Source organism: Pan paniscus, chromosome 5 (assembly GCF_029289425.2).
Source record: "Pan paniscus chromosome 5, NHGRI_mPanPan1-v2.0_pri, whole genome shotgun sequence".
Classification (NCBI taxonomy): Eukaryota; Metazoa; Chordata; class Mammalia; order Primates; family Hominidae; genus Pan; species Pan paniscus.
In genome coordinates, this window is record NC_073254.2 from 145,342,059 (window position 1) to 145,365,855 (window position 23,797).

General features: G+C 39.1%; 1 long non-coding RNA gene across 1 annotated transcript in view; it reads right to left on the reverse strand.

The window, feature by feature from the left end:
* Window positions 1-13,352: 13,352 nt before the first annotated feature.
* The window catches only part of LOC134730619 (uncharacterized), a 73,258-nt gene continuing 62,813 nt past the window's right edge, over window positions 13,353-23,797 (reverse strand). The window contains exons 3-5 of the long non-coding RNA XR_010112512.1: window positions 18,294-18,476; window positions 17,422-17,589; window positions 13,353-15,515 (exon numbers count right to left, since the gene is read on the reverse strand). This is a non-coding gene — a long non-coding RNA (uncharacterized LOC134730619). The remainder of the gene's footprint in view (window positions 15,516-17,421; window positions 17,590-18,293; window positions 18,477-23,797) is intronic.

Genomic DNA, 23,797 nt, shown 5'->3' on the forward strand with positions numbered 1-23,797 from the left:
AGTGGCTTAACCTTTCTAAGAACTGACAAAAGGCCATTGTTGCTGGTGCATACATGAGGAAGGGGACAGGAGAGAACATAAAGGGAGGAGGTTAGAGAGGTGGGGCAGACCCAGACCATGGAGGGCTTTGTCAGTCAAGGTAACCGAACTCAACTCTAAGGATAATGGGGAAGGATTAAAAGGTTTTATGCAAGGAAGAAAAGAGATGACAACATCTGCTTTTGTTGTTAAACTACTAATTTGGCTACTTTGTAAATAATGCGTCAGAAGAGACCGTGTGAAAGTGGGGAATCTGCTGAGGTGCGTGTGATAGTCTGCATGACAGACGATGGTGGCATGAACTAAGGTAGTGGCTGTGGAGAAGAGGTGGGATTAACAGGACTTGCTAGTTGATGTGGTTGGTGTCAAGGATGACCCTAAGTTTCCATCCTTGGTAACTGGGTGGATGGCAGCACTGTAGCTCGCCTACACAGATCCTCTGTGGGGATAAATATGGTGTATCTTCTGGACAGATACAACCTCTTGGGCACTCAGCTTGTTGGAGAGGTGCCACTGGAGAAAAGCTTCCTTCTTCTAGGCAAGTGCAAGCTGTCCTGCTCCAGGGCATATAGTCCATTAAGAAATGTGCAGGTTGGAGTTCAGACTCCCCATCCCTCTGCAGGACACTTTTCTGCAACCTCACTTGGTGAGCTTGGTGTTATGCTCCTGGGAGAGCCACTGCAATGAGGGAAACTGGGGCTGGTGCAGATTTGGTAGTGGGGTGAGAGTAGAGAGTCCCATATTGGCCACATAAAATTTGAGTTGCCAAGAGGATAAGCCAATAGGTGATACCAAATAAGAATTTGGATATGCCCATTGAGATTAGGGAAGAGCTGGAGATTACAATGAATAAATGTTGGAGTTGTTAGTATTCAGATGATATTAAAAGTCATAAGAATAAATGAGATCTGCTGGGCACAGTGGCTCATGTCTGTAATCCCAGCACTTTGGGAGGCCGAGGTGAGCGGATCACCTGAGGTCAGGGGTTTGAGACGAGCCTGGCCAACATGGCGAAACCCTGTCTCCACTAAAAATACAAAAGTCAGCCAAGCATGGTGGCAAGCGCCTATAATCCCAGCTACTCAGGTGGCTGAGGAAGGAGAATTGCTTGAACCTGGGAGACAGAGGTTGCAGTGAACCAAGATTGTGCCACTGCACTCCAGTCTGGGTGACAGAGCGAGACTCCATCTCAAAAAAAAAAAAAAGAGTAAATGAGATCACTTAAAGAGGGAAAGAAAGCACCCAGGATAGACAACCAATGAACTCTTAAAACGTAGTTCAGGTACAAGAGAAACACAAATAGCAGAGACTGAGAATGAAGAGCCACTGGGGTAAAAGAAAAATCTAGTGAGGTGGAGTAGCCCTAAATCCTAGAGAAGAGTGTTACAAGAAGAGGGTAGTGCTCCACTGTCAAATGCTGTTGAAAAGCTGACTTGGATGAGGCCAAAACAATATCCTTTGGATATGACACTAAGGAGGTTACTAGCGACTTTTGTGAGAGTGGATCAGTAGATTGCTAAGAACAAACAGTAGATAGAATGAAGTGGAAAGTAAACAGGTGAAGGAAGCAGCTACCATTGGAAGAACACTCCAGCAATTTTGCTCTGCAGATTAGATGAATGGGGGCAGTGGCTGAAAGAGTATGTAGAGCAAATAAATGTGCTTCTTCTACAGGCTGGAGTCACCTGAGTATGTCTGTATCCCATGCTCCTTCCTCCAGAATGGCTGACGTGGCCCTCGGTGTCTGGCTTGGGCTCACACCCTATGCAGTTTCTATGCAAATCAAGCATACCTCCTTCTAGGATGTGCCTCACTTTGTTATGATTGCTCTGAATGTACCAGCATTCTCGAGCCTCTGTCTGTCACTCAGCAGTCCTCCCTTGGGGGTGGGTGACAGGTTAGGTTCCCACTTACTAATGAGCTCATTTACATTCGTGTAGCTTCCAGTATCTGCATCTTTAAGTAAATCTCTATATTTGGTTCAAAAGATGAGAAGGTAAGCAGTCAGTTATCTGAAAAAGCGTGATATTCCCCACCTCTCAACCCCTCCGAAACACATAGTCTGATATTTGACTTGCTGTGAAAAAGAAAAACATCCTTTTGGAAATTGTTCTTCACAAAAGGAAACACTGCTCTGGCTGAAAGGTGATATTGTTAGCATATAAACTGTACATTGCATTCTACTGGAGGTTTTCAGTGTGCACAAGATTTGGTCACAAAGAACAAGTTTGTCCTTGTATAGACTTGAACAAGTGTGTGTGTGTTTAATTCTAAGGACACCAGAGTTTTCAAATGTTGCTTCTTTACTGGTTTTGTTAGCTTGAGAATGGGCTCTGTCCTGACCTTGCATATACTTAGCATGTTCCCAGCAGCAGCATCTTGGCAGGGCCCTGCCAGGAAGCGAAGCAACCACACAGCCCTTCATTTGTTTCTAGGACAACGCGTAGTAAGTACGTAGGATGCGTCTGGCTGCCTCCCAGCTGTGTACATTTGCTGTCAGAGTATGCTGGTGGCCCAAGAGTGATTTCAGAAGAAAGGGCTGCCTGTCAGCTCTGAGGAAATGGTATCAAACAAATAAACTGCTCCCAGACCCCTAGGTCAGCCCATGGTGTTGGGTCTCCACTCCAACAGCTAATTCTTCTGTCCTCTCTTGCCATTGATTGGCACGATGAACGCAGGAAGCAGGTGAGAGAAGATGGAGCAACTGAGGGGCTGTGTGCTGACAAGGAGGGTGTGAGAGAGCTACAAGGACCTCTCCATCCTCAGGGCTCCAATTAAATGACTTCCTTCCCTAGGGCTAAAGACAGGTCATGAAGGATAAAATTACCAACCCAGGAAAGAGAAGACGTTTATAGCTTCTGCTACTTTTACAAAAATAGATGAAAGGAAAGATTGTTTTTTCCACCCTTTGCAGCCTGTGAACTTCCTTAGCCCTGTGCATAACTTGCTCATTTTTCCAGAAATAGGAGACTTGTGGTTGTCAAGTGCATTGTACATACTGCTTACAAGGTGACACTCTCTACCTTAGAGAGATGTTTTGCTGAAGCTTCTCCTTCTTCTTGCCTTTCTTCCCTTCCTCATTTCTTCCCTCCTTTCTCTCTTCCTTTTCTTTATCTTTTTCTTTTTTCTTTCATTTTTTCTCTCTCTTTCTTTCAGCTTCGTGCGATATAATTTGCATAATATAAATTCACTTTTTACAGAATTATGCAACCAATACCATAATTCAATTTTAAAACATTTCCATCACCCTCAAAACAGCCCTTCTATCTATCAGCAACCACTCTCCATTCCCAACTCCAGGCAACTCTTAGTCTACTTTCTGTCTCTATGGATTTGCCTTTATGGGACTTTTCATATAAATAGAATCATATATAGTATATATATATATATATATATATATATACACACATACACACACACACACACACATAGTGGGTGTGTTTGTATCTGACTTCTTTCACTTGGCATAATGTTGTTAAGTTTCATCCATGTTCATTCATGTTGTTGCATGTGTGAGTACGTCGTTTCTTTCTATTGCTGAATAATATTCTTTGGTATTGAAATACTACATGTTGTTTATCCATTTTTCAGTTTACTGGCATTTGAATTGACTCCACTTTTTGATGACCATAAATAGTGCTGCTATGAACATATGTACAAGCATTTACGAGAACATGTTTTTATTTCTCTTGGGTAGATACTTAGGGATGGAGTTGCTAGGTTGTATTGTAAATTTATCGTCAACATTTTAAAAATTGCCAACTGTTTTCCAAAGTCACTGCACAATTTTACATTTCCATCAGCAATGGATGAGAGTTTATACACATGATCATCAACGCTTGCTATTGTCTGTCTTCTGGATTGCAGCCAGCCTGGTGGGGTGAAGTGGTATTGTAACATTTCTTATAGGAGTCAGATTGAAGAAACCAAGTTTCTAGGTTTGGCTGGCTTGGTAAGGAGACACTCTGAGATGTAGGGACCAAACAAAATGAGGATAAAGTAATGACTAACATGACAAGTGGTTACGGTTTTTAAAAGAAATGCTGAAAAGGATTTATTAATTTTAAGGATCAATAGTCATGAACAGGCTGCACCCCATGACTCATGCCTGTAATCCCAGCACTTTGGGAGGCCGAGGGGGTGGATCACTTGAGGTCAGGAGTTCAAGACCAGCCTGGCCAACATGGTGAAACCCCGTCTCTACTAAAAAAACAAAAATTAGCCAGGCATGGTGGCATAGACCTGTAATCCCAGCTACTTGGGAGGCTGAGGTAGGAGAATCACTGAACCCAGGAGGCAGAGGCTACAGCAAGCCAAGATCGTGCCACTGCACTCCAACCTGGGTGACAGAGAGAGACTCTGACTCAAAAGAAAAAAAAAAAAGCAGTGAACAATTCATATATAGTCTTATTCTCCAAAGGGGGGGGTGGAGAGAAAGAAGAGGAAGAAGAAGAAGAAGGAGGAGGAGTAGAAGGAGGAAGAGGAGGAGAAAGAGGAGAAGAGAGAGGGAGAAGAGGGAGGGAGAACAGGAGGGGGAGAAAAAGAAGAAGATAAAAAATAAAAAGAAGAAGAATCAATTTATCATATCTCTCTCCTTGCTTCCTTATGGTACACACCCCTATCTCCTATTCTAGCAGTACCAGGTTGTACATTTACATCTTTTGGGACAACTGAGATATCAACTATGCTCACCATCTGGTTTGTTACTCCAGAACACTAGTAAGTGGGATGTATGTCAGGTTTTCTCTGTACCAGTTGTAATCAGTACATGTGGTAACCACACTGAGATATTCTGACTTGAGGAGATACTTCACAGCTGGTAAACTGATAAGCTAGTCAAATTTAATAATTCTAATTTCTGTTTTTCCACATACTTATAATTTTCTCCAGTAAGTATTATGTTGATCTTGTGTTATTAATAAAAATTATAGGGTGTTTTGATCATTTTTGTGACTGCTGGGACAGTTCTTAATCTTCCATGCTTTTTAAAGAATTTTGATAAAGCAAAGCACTACTAATTTTCAGACAGCCACATCTGCTTAGCTTATATAATTAGGTTTTTATAAGTTTCTTTCAAATTTTGTTTGTGCCTCCCAGTAAATTGTTTGAAAACTCACTGGTTAAAAATGACAATTTCTCACCATTAGTTCACACATTTTGAATGTTTGTGTATCCTGGAGTGGTCTTACCACTTTAAAATCAGCTTTTCCTAAGTCAATTAGCTTTAAAAAATTATAAACTTATTTATGTCTACTGATGTTTACCTGTTTAGCACTAGTCTAAATTGTTCTTCAAATGTATTTTTATATTCTTTTTATTTTTTATTCATGAAAGAAAAAAATAAAACCTCTAAGAGGAATGAAGCCCTATTTTTATTGTCGTTTTTGATGGATATTACTGAAAAGAACATACAAATCGTAATTGTTTTCCTAACGTGGGAAAGCAAAACCTAGAAAAGTACCACCTTAATCTGCAATTAAATGAACTATAGTGTATTCATTCAATACAATTTCATTTTATCATTTCTTTAATGACAGCAAATTTGTTATGTATAAGTTTACAAAGTTGTTCTCATATGTTAAAAGCATGAAAGCAAGTTTCAGAGAAGTATGGGTAGCATGATTCTATTTGCATGCAAATGGTATAGACATATATATCTTTGCTTATGCAGAAGAACTCTTTGGAGGTACCCGCACCTGTTAACAGCAGCAATCCTGGGGCATAAAATGAAGATATTTTCTATAATACTCTGACATTTGATTTTACTGAAATTGGATTTTTTTTTTCTAATAAAAGCTTCAAACAAAATTCCATGTTTCCAAAGAACAGGGGTATCTCCTTAAATTTTAGCATGTCTGTTTAGTTCACCTATCTCTTCATACACTTTTGGTAATGGTCATCAATGGATGGGGCCTGTACTGTGGTTGAATGTGATTAGGTCTTTTTACAGAAAGCTTTCTTATTACTTACTGCTCCAGTAAAATTAAAATAACCAAGTGTCCATTCTAATATTTTTCAATGACTCCACTCTACTTAATTTCTCTTATCTCTTCCCACACCCAAGGCCATGCCTTCATCTGTAGCAGTGCAAACCTACCTGATATGCCCTCGGACCATATTTCTCTATTTGTTTTAGTCAAACCACTCATTCCTCTTCTGCAAAGCCTTAGTTACAGCTCCCCTCTCTATGGAGCATTCCCATCGCCTTTGACCCTGAGACCACGGTTATCACTGTGACCACTGCGCAATACTGCTTCTTCCTCTCTCCTTCACATATCACTCAAGTTTGACCTTCTAGCCCAGAAAGCACACAGACAGCCTAACCTCAGAAATAATACTATTTAGTTCCACATGGGTTTGCAGAGCTTTCTGGTTACAACACATTTTGAAGAGAGACTTTTAGATTTTGTCTTATCTCAAAGTTCAGGTAAGCAAATTAAGCTCAAAAAATCATTTCTGGGAGAACATCAATCTTTGGAAATTTTGTTCAGCCATTTCATATTGAGGCATTCGTGTTTTTTACTTTGCTTGTATTAAATAAAATCTAATCGCTGAAGAGGTTTTTCGGTATTCTTAAATGGTTCTACTTTGAGATTTAAATGTTTTTGCTTATAGACCACACCATAAACCCTTGTTACTTGTGTTTGGTTGGTTCATTTGTCTTCTGCCTAGCACCACTAAGCCCAGTATTCCAATATTAGCTGATCTCCTTAGTCCTTCCATGGCTACGGACTACACAAATGCATGCCCTTGGTCAAAAGTAGGTGTGGCAGGAAGAAAGCCAAGGAAAACACTGAGAGGAGCTGGGGAACAGATGTGATTATTACTTTGACACTTTAAAATGTGCCCTAGTTTGCTTTAAGTACCTCATTCATAAACAAATAGTTTCAAACATTATTGGGCATTTCATGGGCACTTTATGAGTATTTTCAAGGCTGCATCAATTAAGCAAGCAGCTAATCATTTCATCCACCTTTTTCAGGGTATGTCAGAGGAGATGTGGACAGATAAGATATATGGACAAATTATTAACCATGTGAAATAATTTCCCTAGAAATACCTAACTCATGTAAGCAAGTGTTAGGTATTTCTAGGGAAGAAATGTAACTTTTTCTCTGAGAGACTGGGAATATATTCATAGTTAAAGGGACACTTGGCCTGGACTTCGAAGGATGGATACAATTTCAATAGACAGGTGAAAAGTGTCTTATGAATCACATGGCACAAAGGCAGAAAAATGATGAGGCATTTTCAGGGAATTTTTGGTAGTTATTTTGACTGAAGCAAGAAGTTTGAATAGCGAAAAGGCAAGTAAAGTTGGTCAATAAAGATGTTGCAGAACCTTCAATGTCAGACGAAGGAGGTGCACATCTTGCTATAGAGAATAGAAAATCATGCCATATCATTGAGATGAACAGCATATGACAAGATGGCAGCAACATGTCCCCTGGACTGGAGGGCAGGAGGCCTTGGGGACCCAGAGAAAACAGACTTCTCCGTTGCAACTGTATGTGAGGGGAAGAAAGATCGTTGCCTGAGCTAGGACAGTGTCCATGAAAACACAAAGGAAAAGACCACTGTGAAAAATGGTGTGAAGAAGTAACGGAAGGGATTTCATAGCAGGTAGGATGTGCCAGGCAGGGTAGAGAGCAAAGGCAAGAGGACCTCAGATCTGCAAATCCGGATGACTATGGTAATATTTTTGTTAGTAAGCTGAGCGGAGAAATCAGCGAGAGGAGAGAAAATACCCAGTTCAGTTTTTGACATGTGTTATTTTAAGTGATTGGAAGAGGAAATTTCGGCAGGCATTTAGAAATGCGTTTGCCTAATGTAATTTAAGCGTCCATTTTTTACAAAGTTAATTAAATTTCCTTCACTCGGGGTCCTTCCCTCCCGGGAAAAGTGAGCATGAGTCACACTGAGAAGCTCCTGCCTGGAGGAAACTCTGCAGATTCCATTGCTGTGAGGCCAATTGTTTCCGTGCAAAGTGACAAACGAGGTAACATGAACCTTCCAAAGCCAACTGGGTTGTCTTTGTCTTTCCGTGCCAGGTAAGAAGAAGAGGACAAGCCCTGCCCAGTCCCAAGAAGTGTTAACAGGCGCTGGAGCTTTATCAGCGGCTGCACTCGCTTCTCCCTCCTGCAGACATTCTTGCTGCTTTCCGGTCCCACGGGACGGCTCCCAGGCTCCCGCCTCACGGCAAGAAAAATAAAGGCCTCTCCGCACAGCCAGCCAGCTTCGTTCATTCACGTCACCGACAAACACTCCTAGCAGGCGTTGTTAAACGTTCAGGGAGCGCCCGGGACCTAGCCGAGACCCCTCCTGGCTGTGCCGCGGGGGGATGCGCAGCCCCTCGCACCGACTGCGGGAAGGAGAGTGTGGGTGGCCGGCGCGCCCCGTCCAGCTGCCGGCCTCTCGGGAGAACAATGCGTCTGTCACACAGTGACTGATAGGGCAACGAGGGCTGAAAGGGAGGCGCACGTCTGTCCTGTCTTCCCACCAGGCTGGCTTGTGCACCTCCCACTGCTCTTAGGCAAAGAGCCAGCAACAGGGCCCCTGGACGATTCTTGCAAAGACGTACGCAGTCAAGGCGTAGGAACAGCCAGGGCTGACTTTTGCTGCTGACTACACCCAGGGGGTGGGGATGCCCAGGCAGAAGTGCAGCCACCGCCTTCACGCAACTCCAGGCCTTGGGTCCTGCCCTCCTCCAGCCGCCCACAGCCCCTCTTTCAGGAGAGGCTGGAGGGCATGAGGACTGATAAACTCGCCTGCCATTGTCTCCAAGGGCGACCCTGCAGGAGGTCAGGCTGCCTGATTATCGCTCAGGAATCCTGCTGTGGGCTATTCCTGGCTCTGACCCTCACCTGCTCTCTAACCTCAGGCAGTCCCCTTTGACTGCCCTTATGCTCAATTTCCCCTTTTCGTCAATACTCAGATGCCCTCTGCGACATAAACCAGGGGCCATTTGGCAAAATATCAGTGACTCCCACCCCTGGGAGAAGGCTAGTGTTTTGAACGATTCATTTTAAAGAACAAAATCCTATTAATTACTTTTCAACGTGAATATAAGCATACACACAATATACATATTCGTATATATTTTCATAGGATTCTTTCACATACACATATATTTACTACTAATAAGTAAACTATAAACGTTCCTTCAGGAGCTAGTAAAATAAACAAGACATATATAATAATTCAATTGATCATTGGCAGTTCATTTAAGATTATTTATCCTTTTAAGCACAGTCCTACTGTAATCTGGTTGCCAGACCCCTCAGGTGCACTGTAATTCTCCTGAACCCAAGTCAGTCTCAAAAATCCTTGTTACTGGGGTGGTGATTAGATTCCACAGAACATACAAGAAAACCTTCATCAAATTTTCAAAATTAGGTTAGGGACAGAACCTATGAACGAAATGGTTCCCAGGAGTCTGAATTTCCAATTCAGTATTCTATTTGTATCACATGGCTTATTCAGGATCTGATTCTTCAGCTAGGTTATAATTTTCTAGAAGGCAAGACTATGCTGTACATCTTATTCTCAACACAGAGAACTGTGCCTTGCATACAGCTGGTGCTGAATAATGGCTGCTACTGAACAAGTTGATTTCTCTAAAATCCCTGGAAAGAAAATGAGATGAGCAAAGAGAAATATGGCTTCATTTAGCGCTACAAAGGGAAAAATAAACTCCACTACTCTATAAAATACAAGTGAGACCTAAAAAAGAGGTAGGTGACACCTATACATGGATAACAACTAGAAACTTTGGTTATACTGGCACTTGCTGTAATTCTGAGAGACATTTCCATGGCCAGAAAAGAGCCTATGAGGTCAGTTTTAAGAGAAGAGTAATAGATGATGGCTTAGGAAAGTTTTTCTGGAAAAAAAAGAAGAGAACTTCTGGCTTGATTTTGCAATACTATTATTATAAGTAGGTCGCAGATAAAAAACTCTCTGTGTCCAGACTATTCAGAAATCAAACTGTTGCCAGAAGAAACTAAAGAAATGCTGCAAAATGTAAATCGGATGAGTGAGACTTTTGATTGTTTTAGTCAGAAAAATATAACTGTGGAGGAGACATGTATTAGAATAGGTCACGTGGGTGAAGCTGGTGGACATTATGCTAAGTGAAATAAGCCAGGCACAGAAGACAAATACTGCATGATCTCACTCATATGTGGAATCTAAAAACATTAAACTCGCAGAGACAGAGAGTACAATGGTGGCTGCCAGGGACAGGGGAGGGCGAAATAGCGTTATGTTGGCTGAAGTTTAAATACAAAAGATTTAAGGAAAAAAAAAGGCTAGAAAAGATGCTTTGGTGAAAAAAAAAGGCTAGAAAAGATTCTTTGGCAAAAAAAAAAAAAAGTTTTTAGAATGGAGAGTGCAAACCTATCAAATTTCAGTGGACGTGAAAGAAACAAATATCTTAGTGTAAGGTAAATAGTCCCACCTGGTAAGGAACGACAGAGTCAGTAGAGAGAACCAGACAATCAAGAAGGGGATAAAAGGACAACCACATTGAAGTTCTTTAGGATGACCACTGAAGATGAAAGGGAAGAAAGGGACCAAAGGTAAAAGACATTCAAAGGAGCATGGTGTAACCACTGCATTCTCCTCAGATGCGTCTTCTGAAGACGGTTATTTGAAAAGGACTCCCCATGTACAACTTTAATATGGTTTAGCTCTGTGTCCCCACCAGAATCTCATCTCCAATTACAATCTCCGGGTGTTAAGGGAGGGGCCAGGTGGGAGGTGACTGGATCATGGAGGTGGTTTCCTCCATGCTATTCTTGTGATAGTGAATTCTCACAAGATTTGATGGTTTTATAAGCGTTTGACAGTTCCTCCTTTATACTCGCTCTCTCTCTCCTGCCACCATGTAAGACGTACCTGCTTCCCCTTCTACCATGATTGTAAGTTTTCTGAGGCCTCCCCAGCCGTGCAGAACTGTGAGTAAATTAAACTGCCTTTCTTTATAATTTACCCCATCTCATGTGGTGTTCTTCATAGCAATGTGAAAATGGACTAATATAAACTTCATGAGAAGGAGAGACAGAACATAGGGATATAGAACTACTACTCCCTTTTCTTTTTCTTTTATTTTCACTACAGGAGATGGAATTGGAAGAGAACACTGGACAGGGTTGAAGAAGGAAAATTCTCCCCTATTGTGAACATGAATTAAGATGATGTTGCTACAAGTCCCCATTCCGTGAATCTGCCTGAACTGGGCAACTTGCTGCCTTTCAGTGAGTCAGGATGTTTTATTTCAGGCAGCAGGAGCTAAGGCAGCAACCTCTGTGGTTGTGGGCTACAGAGAGCTCCTGTGCAAAACTACAGAATATGCAGAATTGGTCTTTGTGCTTCTTTTACCTCCCTTTCGGAATCTCTCTCCTACCTCTTGCTCTTTGCCCCATCTTCCAGATACTCAGCACCCCCATGCTCCTTGCAGAGACAAATATCTTTAGCTCCCTTCACAAAGCACTTCCACATAAAATAGCTTATTTGAGTTACACCTCAACAAGCAATTCAACATGTACGCTGTTAACAGTCCTACGTTACAGAAATGTTAAGAAGTTATTTGCCCCAAGGTCATTAGGGAAGAAAATCTCAGAGCTGAGACTTGAACTCACATCCTCAGAAGTCCAATTCTCTTGGGAGCACTTTCCATGGAGGAATTCTAGTTCTGATATGAAACTGCTCATTCTCCACACTGCCACGGCAGTCAGATAATAAAAAGAAAATTGGGGCCAGGCACAGTGGCTCATGTCTGTAATGACAGCACTTTGGGAGGCCAAAGTGAGATGATAGCTTAAGGTCAAGAATTGGAGACCAGCCTGGGCAACAAGGCAAGATCCCCATCTCTACAAAAACAAAACAAGAAGTTCAGGATTGCTGTGACATCTACTTTCCCCATTTGCTCACTTTTATAAGCAACTCTTGATTCCTCCAGGACTCAGCACAAACATTTATTACTCAGGCAAAAAGGCGGCTTGGCTCAGCAAGCTGGGAGTGTTAGAAACTGTGAATCACCAATGGAACAGGGAAGACATTCTGAAGTGAAAATGGGGAAGAACATGTGAGAGAAGGGAAAAGATAATAAAAAGCAGTGAAGCTGATTCCCTGATGAGAAGGATTGTGCTTGAGGGTGAATTTAAGTGGGTCTAGCTGGGCAAAGTGGCATGAGCCTGTGACTCCAGCTATTAAGGAGGCCTAGGAGGGAGGATGGCTTGAGACCAGCGGTTCAAGGCTGCAGTGAGCTATGATCCCACCACTGTACTCCAGCCTGGGCAACAGAACAAGACCCCATCTCAAATAAATAAATACATAAATAATAAATAAATAAATAAATAAATAAATAAATAAATAAGGAGTCTATTGAGCTTGATAAGCTATGGAAAAAGGAGTATGGTGAGAGGAAATGCAGGCTCTCTCAGCTGGGGACCAGCAGAAAAGTGGAGGGGAAAACAGCTGATGTGCTGCATACATGGATAGTTGTCTCAACTTGATGGGGAGAAATGCTCCTTGTTCAGATCTGTCACCTTGGTACATAGCACATCATCTGAGGTAGCAGGTGTTCGATACATATTTGTGGAAGTAAACCTTAACATGTATTCCAAGCAAGAACTGAGTTCAGGAAAAGAATCTATGATATGGGCATGAGATGAGTAAGTAATGGCAAAAATAGAATTGAGGCCAAATAATAAAAGTTATTGGTATTCAGAGACAAACACTGATTGTATTGCATTTGAGACGCTGAAGGCCTAAAGGAACAGAGAAACCACTGAGAACCACCTGCTAATTTTATGAGGGAAGAAAGTGAACCAGAGACAGGTTAAGTTCTTTTCCAAAGCATAAATAGCTAGTTAGGGGAAAAGAAGGAATTTGCACCTGGAAATGCCAATTCAAAACTGGAACAAGAACGAAAAGGCCAGCATCCTACCCTAGTCCCAGAGTGAAGAGAGCCTTGGCTTTACTTGCAGTAGAACTTGTTCAAGTTCCAGCTCAAATTCCTTTGTGACGCCAGACAAGTCCTATAGGGTTTTCACTTCTTGTATTATTTAAAACGTTTGGAGGATAATAATAACTACCCCCATTCCATCACAAAGTTTTTAGGAAAATCTGTGAGATAGTATGTCAAAAGATTGTAAAAAATTAAAAAATTTGCAAGGGTAAATTATTTTGAATCTTTTAGTATTTAGACAAAAGGTTTCACTTTTTATAGTATAATTTTCCTTTGTTGTTATTATCATACAAAATCTGTGTCAGAACAAAAAACATTTTTTCAAGGTATGCTATTAAATCTCAAGTGAAAAAGAATATGCTTGTGGTTTATACAGATTCACGTTAAAAAACAACTTCATGAAAATAATATTCTGCCTGCCAATCACATGGCAAGTCTTGTTTAGATAAGGTTTTACATTTTTTCTTTTTTCTATTTACATTCTTTCTCATTTATCTATATGCGTATGGTTATATGTACAAGTTTATCTTTAGTTTCAAGTGTGGCATCTTCACAAGTTTTATTGCCTGCTGGAAAGGTAGGGTGGATAGATTTTGAAGAATCCTAATGACTTTTCCTCTTAGGGAAGCAAAAGACTGTAGATAATGGGTTCAGAGCTTTCCTTTACAGGGACTTTGAGTTATTGTTGTTGCTCCCATTTCAACTAGGAGGAAAGGACATTGTGAAAAGAGGTGCTTCAACTTTCTCACTGGGAATGTTGATGAAAGAGTTGATTCTCCTCCAAAGAAAAAAAAATGGGAAAGGGGCAAGGTGGTGAAATAACATTGGCAGACAGATGAATAGCTGGCAATTGAAACCTAAATATGGAAAATAACCCAGGCAGCTAGCTACCTTGAAGGAAAATTATGTAAACAAACTTGAATTTGAAAGAGAAAAATGCTAAATACATTCTGAGAAGTCCTAAGAAAATAGGAAATAGCCCAATAGAAATCCTGAGAAAATCGAAATCAGAAGTATGTCTAATGATTATAAATCGAAGAACAAAACACAGGGTCCCCGAGACTAGCAGGGTTATATATACGGTAAGAGTTTTGGGTAGCAAAATCATGGGGAATATGGAAATGTCTGAATGGCACGGACGAGGGTGCAGGTTATGTTAAAATATAATGAGAAGCCTCTAGAACTAGAATATCAAAGAACGGTGATTTACCCACCAAAGATAATGGTTTAAGAAGAAGATTGACACCATAAACATTCTTAGAAAAACTAAATAATGGAATCAAAACACTAAGAGAAAAGAGAAGACAACTAATAAGCAAGGAAAGACAGACAAATTAGAAAATGGAAAAATAAGGGAGAAATAATATAAGGAAAATCATCCATCATGGATAATTGTTTGGTCTGGTTTGGTAGTATGTTTGCAGGTTTGACATTTTGTACATATTTTTAAAACTAGATAGCTAATTATAATGGAGGTGAGAGGAAAAGATGAAAATAAAACCGAATATAATCTAAAGATATAAAAGAATTTTAAAAAATAAATGTAAATAATATTGAAGAAGTTTCTCCAATACCTAAGAGGAGAGTCTTCTTGTAACTACATACATTTCTATGAAAAGGAGGAATAAAGCTGCTTTGTATGAAGCATAGGCATTTTCCTACTTTAAACCTATAAGAAAATTTGGATGACCACAAACTATAAGTTTTTTAAATGACTAGGATATAAAAGGAGAAAGCCCAAAGCAACTTGTGGGTGATGGTTTTAATATCTAATACTTACCACATGTTAAGTTCATCTCTGCTCCGAAGAGTTTTAAAAATACTAATATATAGAAGTATCATATAAAATTATTTTACTATTTGTGTTTTTATTTAAATAATCATATTTCTGTCAATATTGATATTTAAGCTATCAAATATTGACTTTTTCTATCATCAGAGAAATGTCACAGGACACTGAGAAAGTAGTTTTATAAAACTTTCTAGTACAAGAACTTTTGTTGAACCATCAAGGGAAATAATGGTAGATTAAAAATTATTTTGCCCCGGCTTTCATTAGTGCCTAAAAACCCAGGCCCAAGTGTCAACTGATGCATTACCATCAGATTATTTACTTCACAGATCAGTGACTAAGTTTATTTGAGTCCGATTTTCATGGGATAGCATGGATTTTTTGTTTTATCTTTAAACCTGATAAGTATAAGCTTACAGGTGTACCTGTTTCCTGCTGTTCTGAAAACGTGACCAGGCTCTCTCTGTGACAGGATCACACCACAGCTCGTAGCCACTCTGTGCAATAATCTGCAGATGATAACGCCTTTGCAGAGCAGACCTGCACGTGTACTTGCAGAAAGGTCTCTTTCAGACACAGCGGGTGCCTGTGATATCTGAGAGTGGGTCAGCAGGACTGGCACGTTCAGCAGCTCAGGAAGCCAACTTCCAACAGCAGGAGCAGGACCCTCTGCATGTGACCCTGATGGGGCAGATGGTCATTGGGGCTTCCCTAAAGCCAATGGTACCAAATAAAAGAGAACATCATCTACCCTTGAGACTGCTAAGTGGCTTTAAGAGGCAGAAAAATGCCAAGCATGGACCTTAACCCCCAGATGACAGCAAAATGGGCAGAAAGCAAGCCATCTCAAAAATGTCAGTGGAAATAAATTTGAGACCCCTGGGAAGTGTTTCAACTTGGAATAAAACAAAAGAGTGTATTTGGCAAGTAAGCGTGGGGTGTGGAGTGTTAACTTCTGTTCCTGAGCTAGGATTCTTAAAGCATTGCACACACGTGATACCCTCACAGACACTGGATAAATGGGGAAGAATTTTCTTAGCTGGAATAAATAGCACTCATCTTTATAAAAGGAAGTTTCAAAGCCTGACAGCTTATTTGGACAAAAACATTAAATACGTTCTTACATAAACCTGGCCCTGGGCCATTTATTCAGATAAATCATATTTTCTCACTTTAAACTCTTGAATTCTAAAGTTTGATATAGAGAGGGCTAAAGGAGCAAACTTAAGAAAGATTAAATAGCATAATCAGGTAGTGGAACTTGAATGCAAGTGCTCTGATTCCCAGGAAACTTGGGACTTCATTGATTTATTGTCTTAATATCATTATATGAAAAAGTAAGGTAATTTATACAACATTTTATGTTTTATTAAAATAACATAAATACAATAAATACACCTTTGTCCTTACTGATATATGTATTAAACACTTTGAACCTGAGGAGTTTTTTAAAAAATAAAAAGTATGAGCTACTCAATAAAGAAAAGACAAATATTTAAGGTGATGGGTATCCCAATTACACTGATTTGATCTTTATAAATCACATGAATGTATTAAGTTAAAGCCTGTGCTTCGAAAATATGTACATCTATTATCTATCAATAAAAAATTAAAAAACCCCACAAAATTGCTGTCTCAAAAAGAACAACAACAACAAAAAAATGAGCTGTTCAAGAAAACTAGCTCCATTAATTCACAGATTTGTTTTATTTTAATCAAGCACAAAACTATGGGGGTGTAATGGGGCTTGTTATTATTTTCTGTTGAAATTATTTGGTTATTTTATAATGCTTTTACCTAGATTAACTTCATTCTCTTATATGTTTTGTTTCTATATAACTTTGAGCCTATATAAAAATCACAATAATGTTTAAAATTTGATTTTCTGTCACCATTACGGACGCTTAAATAACACTCTTTAGGAAATGACAAGTGAGAACGAAAAAATCCCCATTTGCAGCAATAGCATCAACATTGGTAGAACTTCAATGTAAGAATTACTCTATAGTTTAAACCTTGTGACTATTTCCATAACCATCTATGAATGGATACACATATGGCTGCAAATGAGCTTAGAATCAAGAGAGATGAAATCAGTCTCCATTCTACGTGTTTTACATTTCAATCTCCTTCTGCCCCTTGCCGGTGCTCCAGATTGCTTTCAGTCCAGTTAGACTCTACCTCAAAGACAAATCATTAATCAAGTTTAGAATAATAATAGTAAAAATAGTTAATAGTAATGGGGCACTTATTGCACTCTGAGATGTGCTAACTCTTCACATTCATTCGATCATTTTATCCTCACAATTCTACGAGGTACGTATCTTTACTGCATTTTAGGGATTCTAATATGCACCCCACACACATGCTGACATCTCTGAAATTAGGATGCATCCTCCAAAACAGACAAGTCATTGAATTCTGCTTTCTTCGTTAAATATAAATTAATAGTGCATTTACAATTAACGATGTTTTAGAATTGAAGACACATAGCCCTTTCCTCATTTTATGAAGTTTTAAATTAAGTCTAGAGAGGTTGAAGAACTTATCCAGGGCCACATGACTAGAGGGACTCAGGCAGTCTGGCTACAAAGCACACACGGAAAGCCATTCTTACCTCCCAAACTCTTCTTCTCCATCAGTCTCCCCGGCCCCTTTCCTGGGGCATTTCTCATGAAATCATAAGTCCTCCCTCAGGAATGAAGAAGTTCATACACTCTGCATTTAAATCCATCTCTGGGTTATACAAAAATCAGCAACTCTAAAAGTCCAGGAATAGAAAAGACTATTTTGTTTTAAAAGACAAGAAAAGGAAGAAAGAATAAGATAGGGAAAAAACCCATAATCAAACAATCACTCATGACTTTCTGTATTTTTCTAATTCAAAGTTTCAATTTAAAGAACTAAACTTTTAGACCAGCTAAATTAGGAAAGAAATATTTATTTAATCAAGCCCCAAATGCTAATTTGTGTTTGAGATTATACCCAATTACCAAAAACAGAAGAGTATAGATGGTTTTTAATATTTTCCTTTTTTTAAACTACAAATGTAGTTGATCAGAAAAAAATCTTCTGTGGTTTTTGAGTACAATAAATGTACAATAAAAACATTGATAACACAGCCGCTAAACTGTAGAAAGAGTGTGACTACTAGCATTATCTCTGGTAGCTCTCTTTATCTTTCTATATTTGTTAAATCATTTCATTAATTGTGTCAAATAAAGTGTAAAGTGACATCAGTTGACAAATAAATGGCAAAACGTTCATGTTCAATATTGCTGAAGTTCAACGCAAGGAACTCATCAAGCTTACATGTTTTTTACTTGCTTATGTTAAAAAAATTTACAGAGCAAATATTTACATTCTAAAATATACTTGCTACCAAGTGCATAAATAAATCATGCTATAGTTTTAGACATTTTTACTTCTTAGAAACGTGTAGTTGCCTTAGTAAAAGGAATTTAGTGGAAAAATACTGTAAACACTTACTCTGGTATCTTCATGTTAGAAAGCATTAAATCCTTTACTGATATTAAACTTGTAATATTGTTTTGGGGCTCAGTTTTTCAGGCAACAATCATTTATTAATTGACTGCCGTGCATCAGAAGCTGAGATCAGCATTGATATCCACAAGAGACCAGAATGGCGATCTTGCCTTCCAGGGATTCACACTGCAGAAGAATGTGTAGATAGATAAAGATAGCACGGTGCTGCATGGCATCATAGACATATTAAAAAAGAACTACAGAAGAAGTTGATTCAATTTATACTCAGTTGCACATAGATGCAGATATGTGCCTTATTTTCAGACTGCCTAGGCTTCAACAGTTTTATGTGATTACCTCTTATAAGAATTTTTAAACCACTAATTTGCTGTTTACTTCTTCGTAGTATTGTCACTTCTTCAGCTTATTAGTATCCTTTCTGATTGACTGCCTGTACTATTTGCCACCCAAAGGGAAGGACATTTGAAGCTGCTTCTTTAAACACATTTTCAAATGCCCATACCCCCCACCCCACCCATTCCGCTACTCCCAGTTACTGGGGACGCTGAGGGGAGAGAATTCAGCCTGAGCAATACAGTGAGACCTTGTCAAAAAAAAAAAAAAAAAAGACAGTCTAATTATCAAGATGAAAGAAAAAATAGCCATTTTCATATTCGTGCTTTATTCTGCATTAGATTAAACGCCACAGCCCACTCCCAGATCCTTAATGGGAAACAGGGAAGTAGGGAAACTTTCTCACATTTACATTAAAACAATCTATTCACTTGGCTTAACATTGTTTTAATGTACAAAACATTTCAAAATATTTAAAAGGTACAAAGTACATGACCCCAGCTGACAGTTGCTATCCCAAGAGACAAGTCCTCCAGAGATATTTTCTGAATATTCAAGTAAATGTTATTCTTTTATCCCTTCATTTTCTCCCCCTTCCTTCCCTTCTTCCTTTTTCTCTCCATTCATTCCTTCCTCCTTCCTTTGATTGATTTCCTTTTTTCTTTCGCCTCCTTCCTTCTTTTCCTCTCTTTATTCCTTCCTTCCTTCCTTCCTTCCTTCCTCTCTCCCTTCCTTCCTTCCTTCCTCACTTATTTTGAACATATTATACTATACTCACTGTCCTTTCCTTTGACATTTTTCATTTAGCGATATGAAATCTTTTCACACGAATAAGTGATGCATTTTGCCATTTTTTGCAGCTGTCTGCTATTTCCTTAAATAGATATATCAGAATATATTTTGTATTTTTTCACTTATGAGTAACCTTGAACATATGTTATTTCAATATTGTAAGTATACTTATACTTAGGGCAAATTCTCAAAGGTGAAAATACTATGCCGAAGGATATTTCCAATTGGAACTATAGTAGGTATTACCTAACAACCAAAGATTTTTTACTGCCTTCAATTAAAGAGCGCCTCGAAACTCTAGTGAAAATATCATAAAATGACAATATCAGAATTATTTCAACAGTAACAGGAATATCTGGTTCTTAGTTAATTTGCCATTTTTCAGGTTTCAGGTTTTGTCTCTTTGCAGACATGATCAAAAGTTATCTGCTGAGTACAAAAGCAGAATGAAATCATAATAATGATTTAATCTTAAAGACACATAATACGTAGATAGAAATTTTTATTCTACTCCACCTCTGTCTTCTCTCATCTTCTCCATCATTTTGGCCACTGATGTTCAAAGCAAATCTGTCTTTAATATAGTTCCTTAACTCTAGGATTTGGATAATCTTTTTGCATGCTTTTATGAGCTGGAATTACAGACAGCAAACACAATTCAGCCTCTTGCTGTGGAAACCACAAACTTCTAAAGGGCATTTTGCCTGGACATCACTTCATAGAGAATAAGCTCTGTCCCTTGGGCAACTTGAAGACTGCCTGCATGACTTGTTGCATCATGTGACCTTTGGCAGTAAAAAATTTAAACCAGAGACAAAACAGGGTATTTCACCTCCGAACAATGGAAATGCCTCCAATTTCTGTGAAAGCTCTCTTCCTATTATACTTTCCACTCCAGTTTATCGTCTAAGCACTCCTGGTTTGAGATCTTGTGAAAAGTGTCAACTTATCTCAGAGAATCATTCAACATGGGCCAAGTGGCCCAGAGAGTAACAGTTCTCACTCTAAGAAAGAGGGTGGAGGGAAAGAATATTGGTTGGCTCCTTGTCTTAAAAATTCTACCTAATAGACAAGGGTTATAGGAACCTGTCTGTTTACTTTGTGGAACTCTTCATGATTCAAAAGAATACTGATGTTGAGACGGGTTTGTGGTGTTGGGTGGTGTGGTGGGATATTATATATTATGGGATGAAAATGTTGCCCAATATTTTCACGAGTTGTCTTGAAAGAGTGGGGGGAACAAATGAGTTTATTAACTAAACAGATCATTGTATCTTTGGTTACTTTGACACAAGAGAATTTCCTCAGCAAGAGAATCCAGTCTCTGAAGATCATTCAGCAACATCCTTATACCTCTAACATGGTGCTACACTCAATGAATCATTGAGGAGTGAAATTAGAATATGAGTTTTCACACTGCTTTTCCTAGAACACTGTTTTGTTTCTTTGGGGAAGTCAGGAAAGCTCTCTTTCAAAGAGACAGCTAATATGGAAGCAATAAAACAACAAAATGGCTAGAAAAGCCAAGTTGTGTTAAATAAAAAGATGACACTGCGTGATAGCACATTGCTTAGCCAATGTTTTATTAGCAAGATCTTGCAGCAACTTTGACTTTGGGAAAATGAGATGAGGGTCAGTTTAGACCTCGAGTCCCATATGTAATTGAAGAGCCAAGGAAAAAACGGTCAAAGGCTGATGGAACCATAATAAGGGCTGAAGACCACCATCATTGATCAGTGTTGAGCTATGCAGAGAAAAAGGGAAGGTGAGTAATTAATACGATCCTAAAAAACCATTGTAAATGATCAACTAAAAAGTAAAAAGTCACTCCTGGCAGGTTGTGGTGGCTCGCCCCTGTAATGTTAGCACTTTAGGAGACTGAGGTGGGAGGATTGCTTGAGGCCAAGAGTTCGAGACCAGCCTGGGCAAAATAGCAACACCCTATCTCTACGAAAAATAAAGTCACTTTGAAAAGCAGTAGAAATGAAAACAGTGGGAAAACACAAAGACGAAGGGGTGATGGCTTTGAAACAGTCCATCAAGGAGAAAGAATAGAAGGAAGTGCCTATGATTTGACCAGGTGGTGAGACTAACGAGGGGCTAAAAGCACAAAGGAAACTGTGGAGATGTGAGAGACTGGTGTTTAAAACAGTTTTTTTTTAAAACCAAGCAGTGAGCTAGCTGCTTTGGTATGAACTTTCTAAAGAGTAAAGGAATAAATAGAAGAATATGGGGCTTTACTGTAAACCAGATCTCAGGATCTCACAGGCCAGTGTCTTCGCAGTACTGAAAATTCCACAGCCTCCCTGGAAGCTCTTGCCATCAGTAGAAGCTTGTAGCTGGCTATGTTAAACACAAACAACAGCAACAACAAACAACGGAGGCTGCTGGCCCTGAGGAAGAGGATGCACAATGTTTACACTGGAGGAGAAATATTTTGCCACCCCACAAGATGTGGCGCAACTCCCCTCCCTTTCTTCTTGGGCAAAGCAGGGGAGTGACTGAGTTTTATCTCATGTTCCTTTTCTTATGAGGGATATGGGCCCCCATGCTGCTCAGGCTGACTTCTCATGGAAGAGGGGCTGAATCTGAGTCATTAGAAAACCACATATGGTTTCACTTCCAATGACATCTGGAAAGCAAGAGGTCAGATAGCATCATAGAGATGTCTTGGTGAAGACAGGGACTGAGCTAACGCTGTTCTCTTTGGGAGATTAGTAGGGAGCGAAATGTGGATGGAATTTTAGTGGAGAATTAGAATAATGTTTCTTTTCCTTTACTCGCCTTCTCAAATTACCCTGAAGAGGAGAGGTAAGTACAGAGAAAAATAGGGAAGAACAGCAGAAGGAGCTACTTGAGGGATCACAAGAATTTAAATAAAATCATAACCCTCCAAAAAGAACTGAAAGTTTTTCAACCTCATTTAAGTACTCGCCTTGTGTCTCAGCACTGAGTGGATTCTCATTAACATTTTATATTTAAAGAATTTAGAAATAACTTCTATACATTTTGCTAAAATTTGTTTCTCAAGGCATAATAATTTTCATTTAATTTAACGTGATCAAATAACATAAACCTTGCTACATTTAAACAAATAAAAATAGTATTGGTACTAAAGAAAGCATGTTCTTGTTATAATAGAATCAATTATGACCAATTCATACCCTCCCCAGAATTGGCACCAAGAAATGTGATGGGCACAATAGAAAGATGAGGCAGAAAGCACTCCCTCTCCCTCCCTAAACACAGAACAAGTTCCCTCAAGTCTAATCTCCCCAGCAAGGGATCCCACAGTTTTTCATTAATACAGTACAAAAACATATGGTTAAGAAATAAAAAGAATATAAAGAAATGAGTAGAAGAGCTACAGAATTCAAAGAAAACACACTCTCTGGTTCATACCCACATCTAACTGCCTCAGAAATTTCAACAAACATCAGATGTGATTTTCAAGATGTTTTTTGCTCATTTATGAGCGAAATGCGGGGACTTCCCTATGGGGTAGTAATAATATTTTCTTTCCTTGTATTGAGTTATAATTGTATAGGGTTATTGTGAGGATTAAAATGGGATCTTTGTAAACTGTTGAAGAAATATGTAAATTTGTATTTCCAAATTATAAAAACTAATTCTTACTGTTCAGGAAGTGTAGATATGGTTATAGAAGAAAGGAAAGGATAGATTTTTGCCCTAAGTGTGTACCAATCTAAAGATAAAAATTGAAAGTTGTTTTTGGAGAAAAAAAATCCTGACATAGCCATTTAACAAAAAAATCATTCTTTTTTTCTAGAAGTAAATTCCAGAGAAAAGTAATCCAGTGCTGATTTCTATGTGTGTGTCTTACAGTGGAATATAACATATGGGAAGAAATGCCCTGCCCAAAAGGTTCCAATTTTCTTAGAAAGCCCTGAGATCAGGATGAAAGACTGAAAAGAGGGAGGAAAGAAGGGGGGATGAAAGAAAAGTAGGGGAGGAGAGGGAAGGAACAAAGGAGGAAAGAAAGCCACAATAAGACCCAATAAGCAAATGTCTTTTAGCTTCTTAAGAGTAACTTGCTGTTATCCTGCGTGCACACACTGCAGCCCAGCGCCACTGTTTGGGCGTTAGCTAGTTTTTTAATCTGAGGCTTTGACTTCCTTTCATCTTCCTGAATCTGATCTAGTTCATCTTTAGAAAGTGCTTAAGGGACTGAGGATCGCAAAGACTCACTCTAAAGAAGATTAAGGTAAATAACAGGTTGGGAAAGGGTTTTTTTCTTCCTTTTGAGTTCAGGCCTTTGAGAATATTTTCACATTTATTTCTATTTAAAGCAAAATATAATTCTTTTACAGGAGTTGAAAGTTGGAATCATTATATCAGCA